Source organism: Mugil cephalus, chromosome 23 (assembly GCF_022458985.1).
Source record: "Mugil cephalus isolate CIBA_MC_2020 chromosome 23, CIBA_Mcephalus_1.1, whole genome shotgun sequence".
Lineage (NCBI taxonomy): Eukaryota > Metazoa > Chordata > Actinopteri > Mugiliformes > Mugilidae > Mugil > Mugil cephalus.
Window position 1 is genome coordinate 1,902,421 of NC_061792.1, and position 24,625 is coordinate 1,927,045.

Consider the following 24,625-nt stretch of genomic DNA (forward strand, 5'->3'; position numbering starts at 1 on the left):
ATGGACAATATCTCATACAACCGGTACAATTGATCCCATGGCCGACATCTATTGGGGCTTACTGAGACCTGAGACCTACGAGGAGGGGGGGCATTCTTTCCGGCCTACCTCGCGTGGAAACCCTGGATATCACAGCTTCAGCCCGCTCCTGTCTCCTCCCGACCCTCCACACGTAAACCGTTTTGTTTTACGATCGATACACAATGTGAGTGGAATCAGGAACAATTACAGAACAATTAGAAAGTAAAGAGTGGACAGAGTCCACTCCAAAACATATCCGTTTGCTCCAGAAGGCGTATCCGCCGTAGTTAACCACACCAACAGAACAAACTAAACTGGTAAAAAAATGGCGGACGAAGCGGCACCAAGCATTCCCTATCATTACATCCAGAACATGCGGCTAAAGAGCTCGGTAGCATTATAAAACGTTCTTTAACAGCAGAACGGACTGGGCGCAAACGTCCCGTCCCATCAGGTGCAGTATTCTGCCTTCGACTGAACAACTACTGCATCCAGGAAAACAGCCACAGACACCGCCACACTTACTCATGCGCAATAGCCAGAACCACCACGGGGCGTGAGTGGACCAGATCACCCAGACACCCAGCATGGCTTTAACACAATGCCAGACACGTTGTGGTCTACAGATCCACGACTTGGGTTCTCATTAAGTGTGAACCAGTCTCGTTTTGAATTACAGTGTGATTATCCCAATCTGGTTACGCAATATCCCCACCAAACAGCAGCGAAGACGGCATACCAAGCACTATAGACGGGCTACTACAAAAGGGGGTATTATGAACCATCTCAGTCATCTTGGAACACTCCAATCCTCCCTGTTGAAAAAGAAAGGCACCGCAAATATCGCATGGCACAATGACCTTAGAGCGGTTTAACAAGGCTCTTAAGAACTCACACTGGTCCCAGTACCAAATCCATACGTCGCTCACACTAAATCTCACGCCCTCAACATGAATGGTTTACGTGTATAGATCTAGGCTTAATGCTTTTTCCTGCCTCCCCTCTCCAACTAGCTGTAGGGGACATTTTCTCGTTCACCTACAAAGGGCAGCAGCTGCGCCTACACGCGACGCCACACAGGCTTTAAACATTCCCCGGTATTTTCAATCAGATTCTGAAGACAGCCCTTGCAGACTGCGTGCTGCCTGAAGGCGTGACTCTCGTTCAATACGTGGACGACCTCCAACTCGCTGCGCCAACGGCAACCTACAGCCTCGAGGCCACACGCTCGCCTACTCCGCGCATCTAGCCCAAGGCCGGCTTTAAAGAAAACAAACCCTAAATTGCAGGTACGCGGAAACGGTCTCATTCTTAGGTCGACAAGTCATCACAAAAAGGCGCAGGCCTATCTCCACAACATAAATCCAAGCAATCCTACAGCCCCAAACCACACACTGTCCCGTGACATGCTCTCTTCTATTTTTCTTTTTTTTGTTTTTCTTTTTTTTTTTTTACTTTTTTTCTTTTTATATTTTTTCTTTTATCTTTTTTTTTTTTTTTTCTATTTCTATTTTTTTTTCGTTTTATTTTTTTTTTTTTTTTTTTTTTCTTGCTTTTGTTTCTTTTTTTATTTTCTTTTTTTCCCTCTATATTTTTTTTTTTTTTTTTTTCCTTATTTTGTTTTTTTTTTTTATTTTTCTTTCTTTTTTTTCTTTGTTTTTTTTTTTTCTTTTTTCTCTTTTTCTTTTTTTTTTCTTTTTTCTTTTTTTTTTTTTATTTATTTTTTATTTTTTTTTTTTCTTTTTTTTTTCTTTTCTTTTTATTTTTTTCTCCCTCGGCCTAACAGGTTACAGTAGGAATTACATCCTGACACAGCGGCCTCACTAAACCATTACGTGATCTCATCCGTGAACACGGTATGCGTAACCTTTCTGCCCCACCAAATGGACAACCGGCGGATTGCTGAAGCGCGTGTTAATTATCGCCCTTAAACAAGCCCGGCAGCGGCTGCTGACCTCGCCATTCCAGACTACTCCCTACCATTCTACCTAGATGTCTCTGTTCGAACTATGCACTACATGGCGTTCTGTACTCATAGAAAAGGGAGAGAGGGTAATACTGACAATATGTAAGCGTAATTTGGATGCAATGGAAAAACGACACCCAGCATGCACACAACACGTGGCTGGAGTAGCAAAACTCAGTTCAAAAGACAGCACACATATGATGGAACACCAACTAAACGTGCTAAACAACACACAGCGGGGTAGCATACGTGAACACGCACACATTCACACTAACGGCATTAAGACACACCGCAGACTGAGCAAAATCTTAGAAGCCGCCCAAATCTCACGTTCACCAGGCTGAAGGCATAAACAATGGCGGAACAAATGAGCAACGGAGAACCACACCAGTGCACCGAAGAAGTGCACCGAGACGAAAAAGTACGAACCTGACTTATTAAGTGAACCAATAAAAGGGGACGTGACTTATACACTGAAATGTTGCTACAGATATACAAAGATGGACTGGTCTCCAGCTTACGCAGTAGTAGAACAACAGAGACAGGAACACACACAGTACGAGCAGAGAGGACCAGGGACAGCAATCAGCACAAAGAGCAGAAGTCCTGGCAGTGATAGCAGCTCTGAAGAGGGAAAAGACAAGATAGTAAACATATACACTGACTCTGCATAAGCAGCCGGGCAGTACACGAGGAACTCAAACATACTCAGGGGCAGGGTTCCCAAGCTAACCAAGACCAGCCCCCATCAGACACGAAACAGAAATGAACAACTTTGCAGAAGCCATTACCTATTTACCTCAGAAAGTGTAGCAGTGATAAAATGCAAAGGACACGAGAAACATGAATCCGCGACGAAAGCAAGGTAATGCGCAGCAGAGCCTGCAGCCAAAACAAGCAGCAGGATATACACCACACACCCACACTCCACGTCATGATGAACACAGAATATGGAGGGACAGGTAAACACGAGAAAAGGTGGTACGCGGCACAACAGGAAGCCTCCCCACAGAAAGGACACTGTGGAAGGCTCGAGGATGTACATAGACAAAAGGTTCTGGAGAGGGACCTGATGGCAGTACCAGTAATACCAACCTCAGATAAGGGAAAGAGCCAATGGTGAGGCACATGGAGTAGGACATGCTGGAGTCACACAATGATGCATAATCTGAGACACTGGTGCATCCATACCTAAAAGAACAGTGTAAAGAACACTACAAAGTTTGTGAACAGTGTTACTGAACAATCCCAGACCAACATGAAGCCACACGCCCGGCGTTTCCCCCTGGAGACACGATCAGGTAAAGAACATAAATAATCGATTACAACTGACATGAACCAATCCAGTAAGGGTAAATAGGTCTCATCCTCATGTGCGTGGATGCCTATAACGGGTGGCCAGAAGCGTGGCCCAACAAAAAGAGAAGACAGTAAAACGGTAATTAAGTTCTTAATAAAACCACTATATACCGGCAACATGTTTATCCTGAGAGAATCCGGTCGGACAACGTAACCCACATTAAAAAACCAAGACCACCAACAGTGGAACAGCTTGCTGGTCTGCAAGCACAAGTTCGGTACATGTGTACCACCCACAATCCCAGGGAAAATAAAGTGGAACGAATGAATCAATCAGTCCAAAAACAAATTGGCAAAAATCTTGCACAGACCAAAAAGAAATTGGCTCGATGCGTATACCACAGCACTCAAATGGCCATTAGGAGCTCCATTAACAAAGCACGGGTTTTTAACCCGCCATTCGAACTGCATACAGGGAGAGCATTCCAGGATCTCAGTCTCAGTTACCAGCAGGGCATAGAAATAGTCCTGAGCAAAACACATAAGCTGTTATTTCCATGAACAGACAAAGTCCACGTTACAGAGTATGCGAAACAGGTTTGGCGACCAGAGGCTGAAAAACACGACAGCCCTGGACCCTGACTTGGACTGGGTGCTCCTAAGAGACGATCAAGAGGAAGTGGACGGAACCACTCGAGGACTGGACCGTATCAGTGACAGAAGGACAACACCGACACGCAGTCCCGGCAGAAAGGCAAAGGCGAAACCCTGGTACCACTGAGGTCAGTGTGCAGCTGCACAGGCACCCCCCCTATCGCTGAGGGACACACACAGGGACCTGTGTGCAACGACAAAGGCAACGGCGAGTGCTGAGGAACAAAGCCCACCTCAACAAAAGGGGCAGAATAAACCCCAGGAGGCAAAAGGGGGTGAATGAGTCGAACCTGAACCCTAACGGAGGAACAGGTGAAATTAGCGCGTTCCCTCCCAACAAGTTAGCGTGCCAAGCAACAACGCAAGCGTCAGATTCAAGATCCGGACAACATCAAATTAACAACATCCAGTTGATAACGTATATTGTGTTCTTAATTATCGTGTTTTCATCCTTTTAGGTGAGTCATCAGACTCCTCTGCAATAATCTAGTTGATATACATTAATTTGTATACGCCATTATGCAGGAATGTATGACGAGCCGCACACAGGTTTAAAGCACCACTAAGGACACAAGCTATCCTAGCCCCTCATTTAGTGTCATGTGAGAGCCAGAGGCACACGTCCAGAAGGGTTAGTTGCTTTTCTTATAGGAAACTACTCGAAATGTTGCTATATACGTGAATTGGAAGGTGCTCATCCTAGCAGGAGTTGTCGCCGTAGCTGTTGTAATAATTGTGTTCAGCATCTATGAATGGGGGCCACAGCAGGAACATAATAGAGGAAGGCGATCAGTGAGTGGTAAGTCCACTGACACCTGTATAACACAATATGGATAATGTATGGAAATTAGCCAACCTCTCCCGTGATGCAGTAGCAGGACTCTCGGAACAACTGGCGCCCACTTCCCTCATGGCTATACAGAACAGAATGGCTCTCGACATGATTCTGGCCGAGAAAGGGGGTGTGTGTATTTTTTATCCCTTTTGGAGACAATGTGTTGCACATTTATATTTCCAAACAAACCGGCACGACGGATCTGTAACCAGAGCCCTGGAAGGCCTGAGAGCGCTCTCGAACACAATGCACGAACATCCGGCCTCGACAACCCCATGGATGAGTGGTTTTGCTAGCACGATTGTAAGCGGAAGAGTTTGATTTTTAACCTTATTATGTCCGATTGCAGTATTACAGCATCCTGGATATCATGTGGCTGCTGATTGCAGTGCCTTGTATTCGGTCGCTGATGGTAATGTTTTATTCCAAATTACTACCATAGAAGGTAAATCTCATCCACCGCCTATATGTTTGCCGCCAGACCCCGCCTTCAGAAGAAGTGGATATGAGCTGGGATATCAGGGATTCATGCCGCAGTTTAAATTTTAGATTTTAATACGCTGGCTAGCTTGTGTTGATCTTTATAGAGATCAAAAAGGGGGAATAACAATTTTTCACTTAGTTACTTAGGTTTGATTCTCTTTGTAGGATCAAAGGGGGAATTGTGGGAACAGTAAAATGTATCGTGCTTATGATTGCCCTTAATAATCAGGTTAATTACAATAATTGATTTCCACTATGCATTAGTAATGGACATAATCACTGAACAGAATACCACTGAACATGTACTGGCGTGCAGAAGTGGAAAAACACTGAGGCCGAATGATATGATTGTATTGAGAACAACCCTTTACTAAAGGTCACAATGTATTCTCTGAAGATGTCTCGGGAGGGGGGAGGCCAGGACGCGCCGACACACAATCTAACAGAGAAAGTGTGTCAAAGAGGAGAAGTAGATGGGCCAATTCAGGAGTAGACAAACACCCTAGACTGTAGGAATAGAAAAGAACTGCTTCCCGCGAGGGCACCTCAGATCCAGACTCATATTCATTGGTATGTACTTGTGGTTCTCCACACACTGCAACTGTGAATAAATACTCGTACTCCGACGTCATTCTCCTCAGTCTCTTTTATTCTCACAAATCATCAACGAGAAAAGAACGAAACATCCCGGAGTAGGAGAGCGAACAGCAGGGCCTAAAATTCCCTCCTCAACATCACCTATGCGACGTCGCAGCTGTTTCCAGCATGTCAATTTTCACATGTCAATTGTCAGAGCATAACATTTTCAACTTTTTTTGCCTGTCTGAAATTGCCGGACGCTCTTGTTGACTTTGACGCCGACTTTTCCATCGTTTGTTTTTGCACATTTGGTAACAAATTCAAAGCCGCCCCGTCCGAGGAATAGATTGCACTTTCAGGCAATTTCCCAGAGTCTTCCCTACAGAGATTTCAGCTCTTTTGCTGTTTTGTGGTTGCCATTGATGCTTGTCATTCCGGGAAATTATTGTAAAACATTGGACGAAAATCATGAACCATAGCCTACTCAGTGTTTCCGTTGGCTGCTTTGCAGTTCAATTGTAACTCTGAAAAGCACTAAAGAATGTTCAGATCCACAGAGGCTTGTATAAAACAAACTTTCAGTAAGATCAAAGGCAAAGATTCTATGCCATCATGGCCAAAGGAAAAGATTTGATGAAAGGACAGAATTCTATGACATCATGAAGGAAAACATTCTATGGCACATTCTATGTAAATTTTGTGAGGAGTGCGCTAGGAAGAGAGAGTGTGGGAAAGATTTTCCAAATTTCTTCTGTTTTCTGTGATCATTTTCTTTTCTCCCACTCTGGTTGTGTTTTCATTTATGTTCCTCGATCAAAGTTTTCATTAACACCTTTCAATCTTGAGTGTCACATAGTGAGATCTATAACACTGCCGTCCGATGGTACTATTGATATGATAATATATGTCGTCAGATTTTGGCATGAGCAACCAAAATTACCACTACCACTCTTCTACCAACTGTATCAGTATTAGTGAAAAATAGTAGTAGATGTAATTATTTTTGTACCTTTAACATATTTACTTTTATATAGTTTCTCTCCTTTGGTTTTGGTTTGTTTTATCATTTTGCATTGTCTGTAAAACCTTCATTTCTCCACGCGGAATAACGTAAAATAGTCCTGCCTTATCTCTAATTCAAGATTCAAGTGATTCAGTACATCTAATGACAACTAACTGGGGTCTTTTTTATTTTCATAGATCACTCTTTTATACATGTCTCATAAAAAGTCCAGCATTAGAGCATAAACAATGAAATTAGAAGGGTGGCTGTTCGACTATAGTTGTAGTTGTACAACTATTTAACGCTGCACCAGTTCGCAGCATCACAACGGGCTACCACCTCAGGCGTTGGTTTTTGCGGTATTGCCCGAAAGAAACGCAAAAACAGAACTAATTTACATAATACTTACATCATTGTGTAGTAAAGCCACAAGTAGCGCTGTTAATAGGTTCCAGCTAGACCATTATGTACCTCAGAGGGAAATACGATAAAGAATCACCGCATCATGATAAAACTACACGTGACACCAAACATATTGATAATACAATGTGTGATGGAGGCTTAAACCAAACCTTTACACACAGTTATGGACATGTTTGGTCTAATTTTGTGTATAGTTTCGCGCAACGTACAGAAGCACGTGCGTCCCGTGTGCGACTACATGGAAAAACAAAATGACATAAACAATACAATGCCGCAGCTAAACATGGAGTAACGTTAGCATCCATACGTAAGTTCCGTGCATGCTCACAGCACATGACAAAAGAAACATGGATGAAACAGGGCGATGACGTCATGGGATGTCTTACAATGTATAAGATGTCATGAAAGTATTTTTCTTTGATCATGATGGCATAAGAATCTTTGCCTTTGAACTATTGAAATTTTTTATACAAACCTAGGTGGGTCCTAGATTTCTGTTAACTTTCAAACTGAAAGCAAGAGAGACAAGCAAACACGGGCGTCTTACAGGTGAGTATGGTGTCAGTCACAAAAGCGATACATATAAAGTGGTCAAAATCAATAATGCATGTATTATGATATGGAAATGTTCCTGGGTCGCCCCTGATGAAAATGAAAGGCTTACAAAGACCTGGTATTCCCGGTGGGCAGGCGGTCCTCTCATCAACCACTCAAGAACTCCAGCTTTTTCTACCATCCACTCCTTCTCCTGCCATCCCAAGTACCAACCAGGCCCGACAATGCTTAACTTTGAAGATCAGACGAGATCAGGCGTGTTCAGGGTGGTATGGCCGTAAGCAGGGGTAACTGTCACAAACGCAGTATATATAAGTGCTCAAAATCATCATTGCATGTATTTAGATGATGTCCATGTTACCATGTCTCCTGATGAGAATGAAAAGCTTACAGCACCTGGTATTCCCAGGCGGTCTCCCATCCAAGTACTAACCCAGGCCCGACATTCTGCATAGCTTCCGAGGTCGAGGCGTGTTCAGGGTAATGGCCGTAGAGCAAACGTTAACTGTCACAAACGCAGTCTATATAAGTGTCAAAATCATCATGCCATGTATATTGATGATGTAAATTTTTACCATGTCTCCTGATGAAAAATGAAAAGGCTTAACAGCACCTGGTATCCCAGGCGGTCTCTCTCCCATCTATCCCAGAACTAACCAGGCCCGACCATGAGTTAGCTCCGAGATCAGACAGATCGGATTTGTTCTTTTTTTTTTTTTTTTTTTTTTAAGGTCTTCAATCACAAATTTTACACGTCAAGACAACTTTTGCACATAGACCCAGAAAAGAACAAACCTACGTAGTTCTCATGAATTATCAAAAGCAAAATCAAAGAATCAAGCTGACTAAAAAAAAAAAAAAAAATCCAACTCTCACCAATTCAATAAAACATTCTCCCCTTTTTCGCCATAACAAATAAACTTATTCCCCACTCATGAAAAATTCCCTCCACCGTCCTCTCCCCCATACTTGCAGTTCAGTTCAAGTATCTCTTTTTCATTATTGTCTTAACACAGATCTTTAATTTGTACATTTCTCCCTTCAAAATGACATAATACCTTCTATATACAACTGCCAATCTGGGCATGGCTCAAAGTGTAGTTTCATTAACCATAAATTCACCAGTCTTTTTCTTTTCAAGTAAACCAAACAGAAAGACTTCCTCCACCCCCTCCTTCAGCTCTGATCCCAAGTCGCCAAGTTCCTCAAAAGTTTTTTTCAGGAAATCAAAGAAATCAACTAACTCAAAACAATCCAAAAGAATAGTGCAAAAACTCTCATGGCCACTTTTACCATACATCCACACATTGCAGCACTTACAGCATTATTTATTTATGAAACACCAACATTAGTATATATTCTGTTATGTTTTATAAGGAAATCGTTATTTCACACTCTATACTGTTATATTTTATATTCCCCATTCAAACCATATCTCCTTGACATCCAAAATCGTCGAACAACACGCCTGCCCAAACTTCCTCGTGCGCTGCTCTATCTACACATCAGCTATTAACCATTCATAACCTTATTCATCTCACATTTGCAAAGAGGCATTTCTTCTCTTTTTCAATCACATACATCTTAGGTGTACGCTTGTCTTGCTTAATCACACAGTCTCTATTTATAATATTTGTCCATTCCAGAGGTATACTACTTTTAATCCGCTCATATATTCTACTGACTTTTTCTTTGCTTTCCATACCATCTAAATCACACACAGAATCATAAATACAATTCAATCTCAAAAAACCCGGGATGACCTCATAAATAATATCCTTGACTTGTTTAATATTTGCCACCATGAATTGTGGCTTCATACAGACTTTTATTATTATTTTAAATTCTCATTGAGAAACAAGGGTAGGTAAACAAACATTTGCAACCCATCAAACTCATATATTCTAATCTATCTACTTGTGTAGAAAATTTCTCCACTCTTCAAACACCTCCCTGTAAAACTCTGGGATTTTAACTGTCCATTGATTGTTTGAAACCCATACTCAAACCATAAGTCTCCTATCCCTTCCACATAATTCCTTAAAAAAACTCCTTCCATCCATAAAGTTTCAAAATCACGCCCAGAGTATTTTTGGATCGTTCTTACTCTTTTATTGCCATTCTTTTCATTACCAAATCAATGAGCTTCAGCCCACCCTCCCTCTTCTCACTATCCAAAGTTTTTGTGCAATTTTCACCCCTTTTTCCCCTCCCATATAAAGCACAAATAGTTTTGTTTAACACATTCATAACCACTCTGGCATGTCTAACACTCTCATCACATACACACAAACTGAGAATAAAAAACTATCACCACCATCCACTTTTCCTTTCAGTTAAAGTTTTCTCCCCCTCCATAGTGTACATACGTTTTTTTATCTTATTAATCACTCCAGTCCATGTCTCATCTCTAGCCTCTTTGCTTGCCACCGCCCCCAGACACACTCCCAACCACCTCATGTATTTTCCTCCTCCACCCTTAACCCATTTCTATCCTCTCAACATCTCCAATGTGCATGATCTCTTGATTTCGTTTTGTTGATTTTTGCTCCTGATGCCCTTCCAATTTTTCTATTATCTGTAGCACCCTTTCACACTGGGTTTGTTGGTCCTGACCGTAATGTTTGTCGTCTGCATATTGATTGATGACACAGTCCCCTCCATAGGGCAACAGAACACCTTTCACCTCCTGTCATTTGATCAGGCATCGCCAGGGCACAACAACTATTGCATACAATAGTTGCTTGACAAGGGACATCCCTGTCACACTGATCTCTTCCCACATCGAAAATGGTTTGTCCAAGACACACCGTTTACCTTCACTCGGCTCTTTGGCACTGTCATACAGCCTCTTTACCCATCCCACCATCCTCTCCCCGAACCCAACTTTCTCCAGTACTCTAAACAGGAATCGTGGTGGTCTTACTCTATCAAAGGCCTTATCCAATCTATTCCCAGAACGCACTAAAACTCCCCCTTATCCCATCCTCTTTCAAGTGTTCTATTGAATCTCTGATTGTGGCTATTGTGTCTGCTATGTCTCTCTCATTCCCGGGTATGCGTAACTCTAGCGTGTTCTGTACTATGTTCCCTATCACACCTCAGTCCTATTTGTCAGGACTTAAGTTAGTATCTTTATAATCCTGTATTTAGCAAACTAATTGGCCTGTAGTTTTTTTTCCAAAATTCTAACTACTTCCGTTCTTTTTGTATATTATAGCTATTACACCTCCCCCATCCTATTCTGGCTCTTGCCCTTTCTTTTCCATCCCCTGAATACATCTACCAGAAATTTGCGCTACCTTCAATTTTTGATACGCTTTGTTACCATTCGATCCCTATCCCATCACTATCCTGGACTCTTTCCACTTTCCACCTCCCTAAGGCCTCTATCACCTCCTCTCATTATGTCTCTATCACAGCATGAACCATTCCCTATCCGCTTCACTGGCTCAGTTTCCTTTCTACACTTTTCCATCAACTTCATCTATCTTCCTTGATCTATTTCCCCTTTCTTATAGAGATCCCCAAAAATTCTTGGACCCTTTCCAGAATTCAACCACATAATCTACTATCTTCTCTCCGTTTTTTGTCATTAATTTCTTTATGTATGTTCTATTCTGGGGCGTGGAGAATTTGAGTTCACAATAAAATATCTGTGCACCTTTCACACTCTAATGCATATTTTTGCTTTACTTCTCAGAATCGATTCCTCTACATGTCTCCTTCTGCAAACCGTCTCTAAATTGATCTTTGCCTCCAAATAATTGTTTATATTATAACCCTCCTCATTGTCTGCTCTATTAAACCTCTGGCCCTCAATTTTTGTTTCAGAGCCTTTTCCTCCTTTCAATAATTTTCCCTTTCTTTTCTTACTATATCTAATCACTAATTTGTTAATTACATTTTTCATCTTCTCCTCATCGTTCCCCCCCCCTTTAAAGAAAATTGGCCCTGCTCGTCTAGCCTGTCATTTTCTTATACACTCCTCCTTCTCCTATCTCTCGGTCTACGCAAATCCATAATCTGTATCCTTGTACTCCACGTCCATCAATTAAATCCTGATTTAATATCCACATCCCTCCTCCTACCTCTCTCTTTCTCACCTAATTCGAAACAATGACCCCATCATGGTCAACTGAGCATTTTCATTGATGCCTTATTTTGTCGATGTACCAAATGAAATCCACTTTGCACCAAGCACACCAAAATTTTCAACTTTGTTTTTTGAGAACCCATCTCTCATCTGCCTCCTTGATGTATTCTCTCTTCTCTGGGTTCTCTTCTCTCCATGCATCTAATAAGCCCTTTTCTTTCAATCAGGCTCGACAGCAAGTTTCTCGATTTCCATCTAAATTCAACTCCCTTAGACCTACATCTAGACGACTACATTTTTAATGAAGTCCCCCAACTATAATACACATTTCCCTGCAATTTATATTTTTAAGTTCTCTAATAAAATGCAACACTTATCTTTTACTATATTTGGAACGTATATATTTATTAATCTGAAATTCTAATTCTCTCTATATTTAAATTCTACACCAAAAGTCTCCCTGTCTCATCTTATATACCCCCTCTTTTATGTCTTCGACAACATCCTTTTTAATTTATCTATTGCTTTACCACCCCCCTTGCATTTCTAGCCCATTATTGTAATATATAGCTCCTCTCCAGTCCTCTCATTATTTCCTTTTAACTAGTCCTCGTCCCAATTTTAGTTTTTTTTTCTTGAATACATATAATATCGCTGCGGTATGCAAATAATAGCTCCTTTTAATTTTACTCTTATGTTCTTCTTAGCCCAATTTGCGTAAAACAGAGGTTATTGTGGCCATGAGAGGCAAAACGAATATAAATAGAAACCGAAAGTAAACATTTAGACCAAAAGCTATACAATCACATACTGGACTTCGTCCTTTACGCTCCTCTCTTTCTTTGTCTTTCTCCGCCTTGCCGCTTTGCAGAAATCTGTGAAAGGATCTTTGTCAATTCTGTTTGTCCGTCTCTTTCCTCTCTTCCATGTCCATTTAAACGGTCCTCAGGTCCCTTTTTCTGCTTCTGCATGTTCTCCTGTCCTTGTTCGGGCAGCAGGGTTCGTTTCTCTTCCACCCTCTCCATTTGCGTATTTTGTCCGCTCCACCGGTGTTCTCCGCTTCACCGACATCCTTGTCCACCAGTTTTTCGGAATCCTCCTCTACCTCGATCCCCAAGTCGCTGCTCACCCCTTGTCTAGGTCCCGCTGTTTGACCTTGCCTCCTTCGCCGTCGTGTTGTCCCGTTTTCTCCTCCTCCACTTCCACATGCCATCTCCTCCTCCGTCTTCTCCTCTCCCCGCGCACTCCCTGCGTAGTCGGCCACTCGCTCCGCACCTGAACACTTGAAATCCGGGCAATTCCCTGAAGATAGTTGTTCCCGGCTTGATGCATTTTCTGCACACTTGGATCTGTCTGTCATGATCACACGGAAATCATCTACGCCCCTCATGGTTTGCAAATTTTGTGAGTAAGGCAGCGATCTGACTTGCTGTTGAACCGGAAACCTTTAAAAATCTCGTGCCGTCGGCAATGTCTGTGCCCGGCCACACACGGCTTAATTGCCAGACAGTGGCCGGACCCCCATCATTAAGTCTTTCCATGATTCGTGCTGTCCTCCAGAGACACGGGTAAGTTTAGAAAGAGACACAACCATGTCGCTGTTCATTTATGTCCACGTCCGATCACGGGCCCTTCCATTTATTCCTTATGCCGTCAATCAACTTGCCTCCCGCACTATCCTTCATTGTGATTTCAAATTTCTTGTCCGTCTTCATTCTACAACCTAAAATTTCCGCCACAACTCCTTCTTCACACCCTATTCACAATCCATACCGCAATTGACTGTGCGTATCTTTCCACCCTCCCCTTCCACCGTCGCTCCTCTCAAACTTTTTTGTGTGTGACAAGCCATTCCTCGCACCACATCATTTCATTGTCTCTTCCTCCCCCTGGATTTCATCTTCATAAACTTTCGCGAGAAAGAAACAGACCCCCCCGAACAGCCCGAGAGCCGTGGGGGGGAAATAATTAGGGCAATAAGCTGAAAAAAAAAAAAAACAAACAAAACAACTATCTTCTGGTCCAACCGAAAGAAATTATAACAAAGAGAGGTCAAACCTAGGCATGTGCGCGCCCCCCCCAACTCACGATAACCACTCCCACCTATCGGGATTTTTCAGGTTGGTATGGGCCGAAAGCAACGAAATGTCCCTCTAAAGCAGTATATATAAGTGGTCAAAATCTCACATTGCATGTATATTGATGATGTAAATGGTACCATGTCTCCTGATGAAAATGAAAGGCATACAGCATCTGGTATTCCCAGGCGGTCTCCCATCCAAGTACTAACCAGGCCCAACCATGCTTAGCTTCCAAGATCAGACGAGATGGGGATTGTTCAGGTTGGTATGGCCGTAAGCAACGTCAAATGTCACTAAAGCAGTATATATAAGTGGTCAAAATCATCATTGCATGAATTTTTGTTTTTGAGCTGAAGCTTCTACAATGATACAGTCTGCCAGGAAGTAGAGTCAGAATGTAACAGGTAGATTGAATCAGAGACAAAAACAAAGGCACCCGGTCCAACCAGGGTTTGGGTATGTGATTTGGTGTTTAAACTGAACACTACAGATGCCAGATATTGGCCTTATCGTGAAAGGCCTACTCCACCTTAGCCAATCATCATCACCTATGCGACGGTCGCAGCTGGTTTCAGCATGTCCAATATCAGCATATCAATTTCAACTTTTGCCTGTCTGAAAATTGCCGGACGGCTCTTGTTGACTTTGAACGCCAACTTTTCTCGTGTGGTTTTGTGCAGCATTTGTTAAAAAATCAAAGCCGCCCTCTCTGAGGAAAAGATTGCACTTCAGGCAATTCCCAGAGTGCTCCCTACTCGAGATAATCAGCTCTTTTGCTGTTTTGTTGTTGCCATTTAGATGCTTGTTATTTCGGGGGGAAATGTTTTGTAAAAACTTTGGACGAAAATCAAATGAACCATACTTCTATTCAAGTGTGTTCGTTGTCTTGCTTGCAGTCAATTTGTAACTCTGAGAAGCACTAAAGAAATACAATCCACAGAGTCCTTGTAATAAAAACAAACTTTCAGTAAGATCACAGGCAAAGATTCTATGCCATCAAGGCCAAAGAAAGATTTGATGAAAGGACAGAATTCTATGACATCCTGAAGGAAAACATTCTATATGGCACATTCTATGTAAATTTTGTGAGGATTGGCGCTAGGGGAAAAGAGATGAGTGGGAAAGATTTCCAAATATCTTCTGTTTTCTGTGATCATTTTTCTTTTCTCCCACTCTGGTTGTGTTTTTCATTAGTTCATCGATCAAAGTTTTCATTAACCACCTTTCAATCTGAGTGTCACATAGTGAGATCATAACACTGCCGTCCGATGGTACTGATTGCTTTGATAATATATGTCGTCAGATTTGGCATGAGCAACCAAATCACCACTACCACTCTTCTAACCAAACTGTATCAGTATTAGTGAAAAATAGTAGTCAGATGTAATTATTTTTTGTACCTTTTAACATATTTACTTTTTATATAGTTTCGCTCCTTTGTTTTGGGGTTTGTTTTATCATTTTGCATAGTCTGTAAAACCTTCATTTCTCCACGGGGAATAACGTAAATAGTCCTGCCTTATCTCTAATTCAAGATTCAAGTGATTCAGTACATCTAATGACAACTAACTGGGGTCTTTTTTATTTTCATAGATCACTCTTTTATACATGTCTCATAAAAAGTCCAGCATTAGAACTAATTTACATAATACTTACATCAATGTGTAGTAAAGCCACAAGTAGCGCTGTTAATAGGTTCCAGCTAGACCATTATGTACCTCAGAGGGAAATACGATAAAGAATCAGCCGCACAGATTAAACTACCCGTGACACAACATATTGAATATACAATGTGGATGAGCTTAAACAAACCTTTACAGACACCAGTTATGGGACATGTTGGTCCATAATATTTGAGTATAGTTTTCGCGCACGTAACAGACTCACGTGCTAACTACAATGCGCGCACATGGAGTAAAGCGTTACATCCATACGGAGTTCCGTGCATGCTCACCGCACTATACAAAAGAAACGATGATGAAACACGGCGATGAACGTCATGGATGTCTTACCATTATGATGTCCTAAATTGTTTTCCTTTGATGATGATGTCATGAAAATGTTTTCCTTTGATCATGATGGGCATAGAATCTTTGCCTTTGATCTTAATGAAAGTTTTTTTATACAAACCTCGGTGGTCGTAGATTTGTTAGACTTCCAACGGAAACAAGCGAGACAAGCAAACACTTGCTCTTACGAGGAGGTATGGTGTCAGTCACAAAAGCGATACATATAAGTGGTCAAAATCAATATTGCTGTATATCAATATGAAGGAAATGATCCGTGTCCCCTGATGAAAATGAAAGGCATACAAGACCTGGCGTGTTAAGGTTGGTAGGCCGTAAGCAATGTCAAACATCGCTAAAGCAGTATATGATAAGTGGTCAAAATGAACATTGCCATGTATTTTGATAATGTAAATGTTAGCATGTCCCCTGATCGAAATTGGTAACAAATTCAAAGCCCGCCCTCATCAGAGGAAAGAATGCCCTTTCAGGCAATTTTCCCAGAGTGCTCCCTACTGAGATATTCAGCTCTTTGCTGTTTTGTTGTTGCCATTTGATGCTTGTTCATTCGCAAATGTTTTGTAAAACTTGGACGAAAATCATTGAAACCATGCTCTATTCAAGTGTGTTTTCGTTGTCTTGCTTCAGTCAATTTGTAACTCTGAGAAGCACTAAGAATGTACAGATCCACAGAGGCTTTGTATAAAACAAACTTCAGTAAGATCAAAGCCAAGATTCTATTCCATCATGGCCAAAGGAAAAAATTTGATGAAAGGACAGAATTCTATGACACATGAAAGGAAAAACATTCTATGGCACATTCTATGTAATTTTGTGAGGAGTGGCGCTACAGAAGAGAGAGTGTGGGAAAGATTTTTCCATAATTTCTTCTGTTTTCTGTGATAAGTTTCCTTTTCCTCTCAATCTGGTTGTGTTTTCATTTAGGTTTCTCGATCAAAGTTTTTCATTAACACCTTTCAATCTTGAGTGTCACATAGTGCGATCTATAATCACTGCCGTCGATGGTACTATTGATATGATAATATATGTCCGTCAGATTTTGCATGAGCAACCAAAATCACGCACTAACCCACTCATCTACCAACTGTTATCATTATAAGTGACAAATAGTCGTAGATGTAATTATTTTTTGTACCTTTAAACAATTTACTTTTAAATAGTTTCTCCCTCCTTTGGTTTTGGTTTGTTTTATCATTTTGCATTGGCTGTAACACCTTCATTTCTCCACTGGAATAACGAAAAATAGTCTCGCCTTATCTCTAATTCAATGATTCAAGTGAATTAATGTACATCTAATGACAACTAACTGGGGTCTTTTTTATTTTCATAGATCACCTCTTTTTTATACAATGTCTGATAAAAAGTCAGCATTAGAGCATAAACACTCCAAATAAGTTAATGGTTTGACGATCTTCGGCTATAGTTGTAGTTTGTACAACTAATTTAACCTGTACCCCATTTGGCAATCATCACAAACGTGCTAATCCGGTTAGCCTGTTCCAGACAAACAGAAAACTTAACAGCAATAAAATGACAACACAACTACATCCGTGAACCGGTAAAACTGTTTCTTAATTGCTTGCCTAGGTTAAACCAACAAAGGTTAAATAAAAATAAATACTAACATACATACAGACCATTCTACACATAAATTGGCCGTTAGCACGTTAACTTAGCCCCGTAGTTAGTCTCCCCACTCCACCGTAATGCTAACGACCACGGTTTATCTCCACTGGCCCCTCGTTTTATTTCTCGGCGTCAGTTCAAATTGTGCACAACAGCAAATTGATGCAAAATACAAGCAATGTATTAGGAAACCACTATGTCAATATTTTAATACACAATCTCGACAGCAACACGTCGCTACCCCCCGTTCAAACATTGGGGTTTGCTGTATTGGCCCGAAAGAAACGCAAACAGAACTAATTTACATAATACTTACATCTATTGTGTAGTAAAGCCAACACCAGTAGCGCTGTTAATAAGATTCCAGCTAGACCATTATGTACCTCAGAGGGAAATCGCATAAAGAATCAGCTGCACATGATTAAACTACACGTGACACACACATATTGATTATAACAATGTGGATGAGGCTTAAACAAACCTTTACACACATTAATGGGAGCATGTGGTCTAATTTTTTGTGTATTGTTTTCCGCACGTACAGAGCACGTGCTCCTAAATGCGCGCACATGTAGTAACGTTTACATCCATACTAGTTCCGTGCATGCTCACGCACATTACAAAAGAAACGAATGGATGAACACAGTGCGATGAACGTCATTGGGATGTCTTTCCTTTGATGATGTCCTCAATTGTCTTGCCCTTTGAAGATGATGTCATCGAAATGTTTTCCTTTGATCATGAAGGCATAGAAATCTTTCCTTTGATCATATTGAAGTTTGTTTTATACAAACTTAGGTGGTCCGTAGATTCTGTTTAACTTCAAACTGAAAGCAAAAGCGAGACAAGCAAACACACGGGCGTCTTACGAGGTGGTGTGGTGGTCAGTCACAAAAGCGGTACATATAAGTGGTCAAAATCTATAATGCAGTATTAAGATGATGGAAATGTACCTGGGTCCCCTGAATATAATTGAAAGGCTTACAGGACCTGGTATTCCCCGGCAGCCTCCCATTCAAGTACTAACCACGCCCACTACCCTGCTTAACTCCGAGATCAGATACACTGGGGTGTGTTTTCAGATGTGGTATGCCCTTAAAGTCATTTTGTCAGTCACAAAAGCAAGTATATATAAGTTGGTCAAAATGATCCATTTTCATGTATTTGATGATGTAAATGTTACAATGGAACCCACCTGATGAAATGAAAAAGCTTACAGCACCTGTATTCCCCAGCGGTCTCCCATCCAAGTACTAAGCAGTCCCGACCATGCTTAGTTTCCGAGATCAACGAGATCGGGCCTTGTTTAGGGTGGTAGGCGTAAGCAACGTCAAATGTCACTAAAGCAGTATATATAAGTGATAAAAATGATTATTGCATGTATTTTGATGATGTAAATCTTACCATTCTCCGATGAGAATGAGAAAGCTTACAGCACCTGTATTCCCCAGGCGGTCTCCCATTCCAAGTACTAACAGGCCCTACACTGCTTAGCTTCCGAAATCAGACGTGTTTCAGGGTGGTAAATGGCCGTAGCAATGGTGACTAGTCACACACGCAGTATATATAAGTGGTCAAAATCATCCATGCATTATTTTTGATGATGTAAATGTTTACCATGTCTCCTGATAAAATGAAAGGCTTACAATCGCCTAGTATTCCCCGGACGTTCTCCCATCCTACGACAAACCAGGCCCTACCCGTGCCTAGTCTCCGAGATCAGACGAGAATCGGCTTGTCCAGGGTTGATATGGCCGTAACAATGATGATGTGTGACAAACCAGTATATATAAGTGGTCAAAATGATCATTGCATGTATTTAGGATGAATGTAATATGTTTACCTATGTCCTCCTTGATGAGAATGAAAGCTTACAGCAACCAGGTATTCCCCAGGCGTCGTCCCATCCAAGTACTAACCAGGCCCGACATAGCATAGCATGTGAGATCAGACGAGATCAGGGCGTGTTGAGAGGTGGTATGGCAGTAAGCAATGTTAACTGTCACAAACGCAGTATAAATAAGGTGGTCAAAATCATATTGCATGTATTTTGATGATGTAAATGTTACCAATGTCTCCTGAATTGAAAATGAAAAGCTTACGTCACCTGGTATTCCCAGGCGGTCTCCCAGCCAAGTACTAACGCAGCCCGACCATGCTTAGCTTCCGAGATCAGAACGAGATCGGGTTGCTTTGTTCAGTTGGTATGGCCGTAAGCAACTTCCAAAAGTCACAAAAGCAGTAATATAATAATGATTAAAAATGATCATTGCATTTAATTTTGATGATGTAAATGTACCCAATGTCTCCTGAATGAAAATGGTAACAAATTCAAAGCCGCCCTTTCTGAGGAAAGATTGCAACCTTTCAGGCAATTTCCAGAGTGCTCCCATACTGAAATATTCAGCTCTTTTGCTGTTTTGTTTGGTTGCCATTTGATAGCTTGTTCATTCGGGAAATGTTTTGTAAAACTTTGACGAAAATCATGAACCATGCTCTATTCAATGTGTTGTTCCGTTGTCTATAGCTTGCATCAATTTTGTAACCTGAAAAGCACTAAAGAATGTACAGGGATCCACAGAGGCTGTATAAAACAAACTTCAGTAAGATTCAAAGGCAAAGATTTCTATGCCATCATGGCCAAAGAAAAGATTTTGATGAAAGGAGAAGAATTCAATGACATCATGAAGGAAAACATTCTATGGCACATTCTATGTAAATTTTGTGAGTGATGAGCGCTAGGAAGAGAGAGTGTGGGAAAGATTTCCAAATTTCTCTGTTTTTCTGTGATCATTTTCTTTTCTCCCACTCTGGTTTGTTGGTTTTCATTTAGGTTCCTCAATCAAAAGTTTTCATTAGCACACACCTTTCAATCTGAGTATCACAATTAGTGAGATCTATAACACTTGCCGTCAGTGCTCCCTCCGCCCCCCCCCCTAGACCCGTGGGGAGATGGGGTACTATTGATAATGAATAATATATCGTCAGATTTATGCATGAGCAACCTAAAATCACCACTACCACAGTTCTAGAACCAACTGTAACAGTATTAGTGAAAAATAGTAGTAGAATGTAATTATTTTTGAACCTTTAACATATTTGACACTTTTATATAGTTTCTCCACCTTTGGTTTTGGTTAGGGTTTTTATCATTTTGCATTGTCTGTAAAACTTTCATTATCTCCACGGGAATAACGTAAAAATAGTCCGCCTTATCTCTAATTCAAGATTCAAGTGATTCAGTACATCTAATGACAACAACTGGGGTCCTTTTTTTATTTTCATAGATCACTTCTTTTACACATGTCTCATAAAAAGTCAGCATTAGAGCATCATAAACACTCAAATATGTTAAGGTTGACTCTTCGGCTATAGTTGTAGTTGTACAGTATTTAACGCTGTAACCAGTTGGCGCTCACAATCAACGTGCTAAACCGGTTAGCCTTTCCAAGACAAACAGAAACTTACAGCAATAAAAAATGACACAACACAACTACAGCCTGTAAACTGTTCTTAATAGCTGCCTAGTAAACAAAGGTTAAATAAAAATAAAATACTAACAACATACAAACACATTCGACACATTGAAATGTGGCCAGTTAGCACGTTTAACTAGCCCGAGTTAGCTCACCACCCACCGTATGCTAACGACCACGTTAGCTTCCACTGGCCTCGTTTTATTTTCGGCGTCAGTTCAAATTATAGACAACAAGCAAATTGATGCAAAATCAAGCAATGTTAGGAAAACACTTGTCAATATATTCTAATGACAAGACCTCGACAGCACACGTCGGCTACCACCTCAGATAGTTGGGGTTTTCTGTATTGCCCGAAAGAAACTCAAAAAACAGAGACTAATTTACATAATACTTACATCATTGTGAAGTAAACCACAAGTACGCTTTAATAGGTTTCCAGCTAGACCATTATGAAACCTCAGAGGGAAATACGATAATGATCAGCCGCACATGATAAACTACACGTACACAAACATATTGATTATACACTGTGGATGAGAGCTTTAACACAAACCTTTACACACAGTTATGGGAGCATGTTGGTCTAATTTTTGTGGAATGTTTTCGCCGCACTTACAGACCGCAAGTACTGACGTGCTACTACATGCGCGCATAAGGTGTAACGATACATCCATACGTAGTATCGGTGCATGCTCACCAGCACATACCAAAAGAAACGATGGATGAAACAGGGCGATGAACGTCATGGGATGTCATCCTTTGATGATGTCCTCAATTGTTTTCATTTGATGATAGTCCTCAATTGTTTTCCTTTGATGATGATGTCATGAAATGTTTTCCTTTGGATCATGATGGCAATAGAATCTTTGGTCTTTGAGATCTTATGAAAGTTTTGTTTTTTATACAAACCTAGGTGGGTCCGTAGATTCTGTTAGACTTTCCTAACTGAAAGCAAGCGAGAGGTTATAGGTGTCATCACAAAAGCTGGGGGGGGGGTACATATAAGTGGTCAAAATCAATATTGCATGTATTTATGATAGGAAATATGTTCCTGTGTCCCCTTGATGAAAATGAAAGGGCATACAGGACCTGGGCGTGTTTCCGGTTGGTAATGGCCCGTAAGCAATGTCAAAACATCACTCAAAGCAGTATATATAAGTGTCAAAATGATCATTGCATGTATTTTGATGATGTAAATGTTCCATGTCTCCTGATGAAATTGAAATGCTTACAGCACTTGGTATTCCCCAAGCAGCTCCCATCCAAGTACTAACCAGTCCCGACACTGCTTAGCTTCCGAGATCAGCGTGTTCAGGTTTTGGTATGACATAAGCAATGTCAAAATGTCACTAAAGCATTATACTATAAGTGGTCAAAATGATCATTGCATGTATTTTGATGATGTAAATGTTACCATGTCTCCTGATGAAAAATGAAAAGCTTACAGCACCTGTATTCCCAGGCCGGTCTCCCATCCAATACTAACCAGGCCCTGACCATGCCTTAGTTTCCGAGATCAGCGTTTTCATTTTGATATGGCCCGTAAGCAATGTCAAATGGCCACTAGAGCAGCATATATAAGTGGTCAAATGATCATTTCATGTATTATGAAGATGTAAAGGTACCATGTCTCCTGAATGACAATGAAAAGCTTACAGCACCTGTATTCCCAGGCGGCTCTCACCATCCAAGTACCAACCATGCCGCCCGACACGCTTGGTGCTACCGAGATCAAACGGGATCAGGCGTGTTCAGGGCGTATGGCCGTAAGCAACGTTAGCTGTCACAAACGCAGTATAATATTAAGGTGGTCAAAATGATCAATTGCCTGTATTTTGATGATGTAAATGAGTTACCATGTCTCCTGATGAAAATGAAAGCTACGGCGCCTGGTTTTTTCCAGGGGTTCACTCTCCCATCCAAGTACTAACCCAGGCCCACAATGCTTAGCTTCCGAGATCAAGACGAGATCGGATTGTTCTCTTTTTTTTTTTGTTTTTTATTAGTCCTTAAATCACAATTTACACGTCAAGTCAACTTTTTAGCACATAGAACCAGAAAGAAAACAAAACCTATCGTAGTTCTCGATGAATGTATCAAAAGAAAAATCAAAAATCAAGCAGAATAAAAAAAAAAATAAAAATCCAACTCTCACCAATTCAACAAAACTTTCCTCCCCCTTTTTCCCCATAACAAATAAACTTATTGCCACTCACATGAAAAATTCCCTCACCTCCTCTCCCCCATACTTGCAGTTCAGTTTCAGTATCTCTTTCATTAATGTCTTAAACAGATCTTTAATTTGTACATTTCTCCTTCAAAATGAGCATAATTCCTTCTATTACCATACAACCGCCAACTGGCATGGCTCAAAGTGGTCAGTTAAATTAAAAACCATAATTCACAGTCTTTTTTTCTTTTCAAGTAAACCAAACAGAAAGAGCTTTCCTCCACCCCCTCCTTCAGCTCTGATCCCAAGTCGCCAATGGTTCCTCAAAAGTATTTTCAGGAAATCAAAGAAAAATCAACTAACTACAAAACAATCAAACAAAAGTGCAAAAAACTCTCATGGCCACTTTTAACATACATCAACACATTGCACTTACAGCATTATTTATTTTATGAAACACCACATTAGTAATATATTCTGTTATGTTTTATAAGGAATTCGTTATTTTCACACACTCTATCTGTTATATTTTATATTCCCATTCAACATATCTTCTTGACATCCAAATCGACGAACACTCCTGCTGCCCCAAACTTTCTCTGCTGCTGCTCTTTTATCACATCAGCATTAAACCATTCCCATATACCTTTTCATCTTCAAAATTTGCAAAAGAGGCATTTCTTCTCTTTTTCCAATCACATACATCTTAGTGTTACGCTTGTCTTGCTTAATCACACAGTCCATCAATTTATAATATTTTGTCCATGTCCAAGGTATAACTACTTTTAATCCGCTCAATATTCTACTTGACTTTTTCCTTTGCTTTCCATACCATCTAAATCACACAACAGAATCATAAATACAAGCAATCTCAAAAAACCCCGGGAAACCTCATAAATAATTATCCTTTACTTGTTTAATATTGCCACCCAAAGAATGGTGTCTCCATACAGACTTTTATTATTATATTTAAATTTCTCAATTGAGAAACAAGGGTAGTTAACAAACAATTGCCAACCCATCACACTCATATTCTACTTTTGTAAAATTTTCTCCACGCTTCAAACAACCTCCCTGTAAAACCTCTGGGATTTTTAACTGGTCATTGATTGTTTGAACCCATAAACAAATCATAGTCTCCTATCCCACCCACTTCATCCACAAATTTCCTTAAAAACTCCTTCCATCCATAGTTCAATCACCTCCATGTATTTTGGTGATCGTTCTTACTCTTATGCCATTCTTTTCATTCCAAATCAATGAGCTTCATCTTCAAGCCCCACCCTCCCTCTTCTTCCCTATCAAAGTTTTTTTGTGCAATTTTCACC

The 24,625-nt window shown here is 40.7% G+C and overlaps 1 protein-coding gene and 2 pseudogenes across 1 annotated transcript in view; 1 reads left to right on the top strand and 2 right to left on the bottom strand.

Annotated features, from left to right (window-relative positions):
• The window catches only part of LOC125001199 (NLR family CARD domain-containing protein 3-like), a 283,132-nt gene that overhangs the window by 65,803 nt on the left and 192,704 nt on the right, over positions 1-24,625 (top strand). The window lies entirely within an intron of this gene.
• On the bottom strand, positions 14,156-14,274 carry LOC125001941 (annotated as a pseudogene).
• Positions 19,744-19,866, bottom strand: LOC125002620 (annotated as a pseudogene).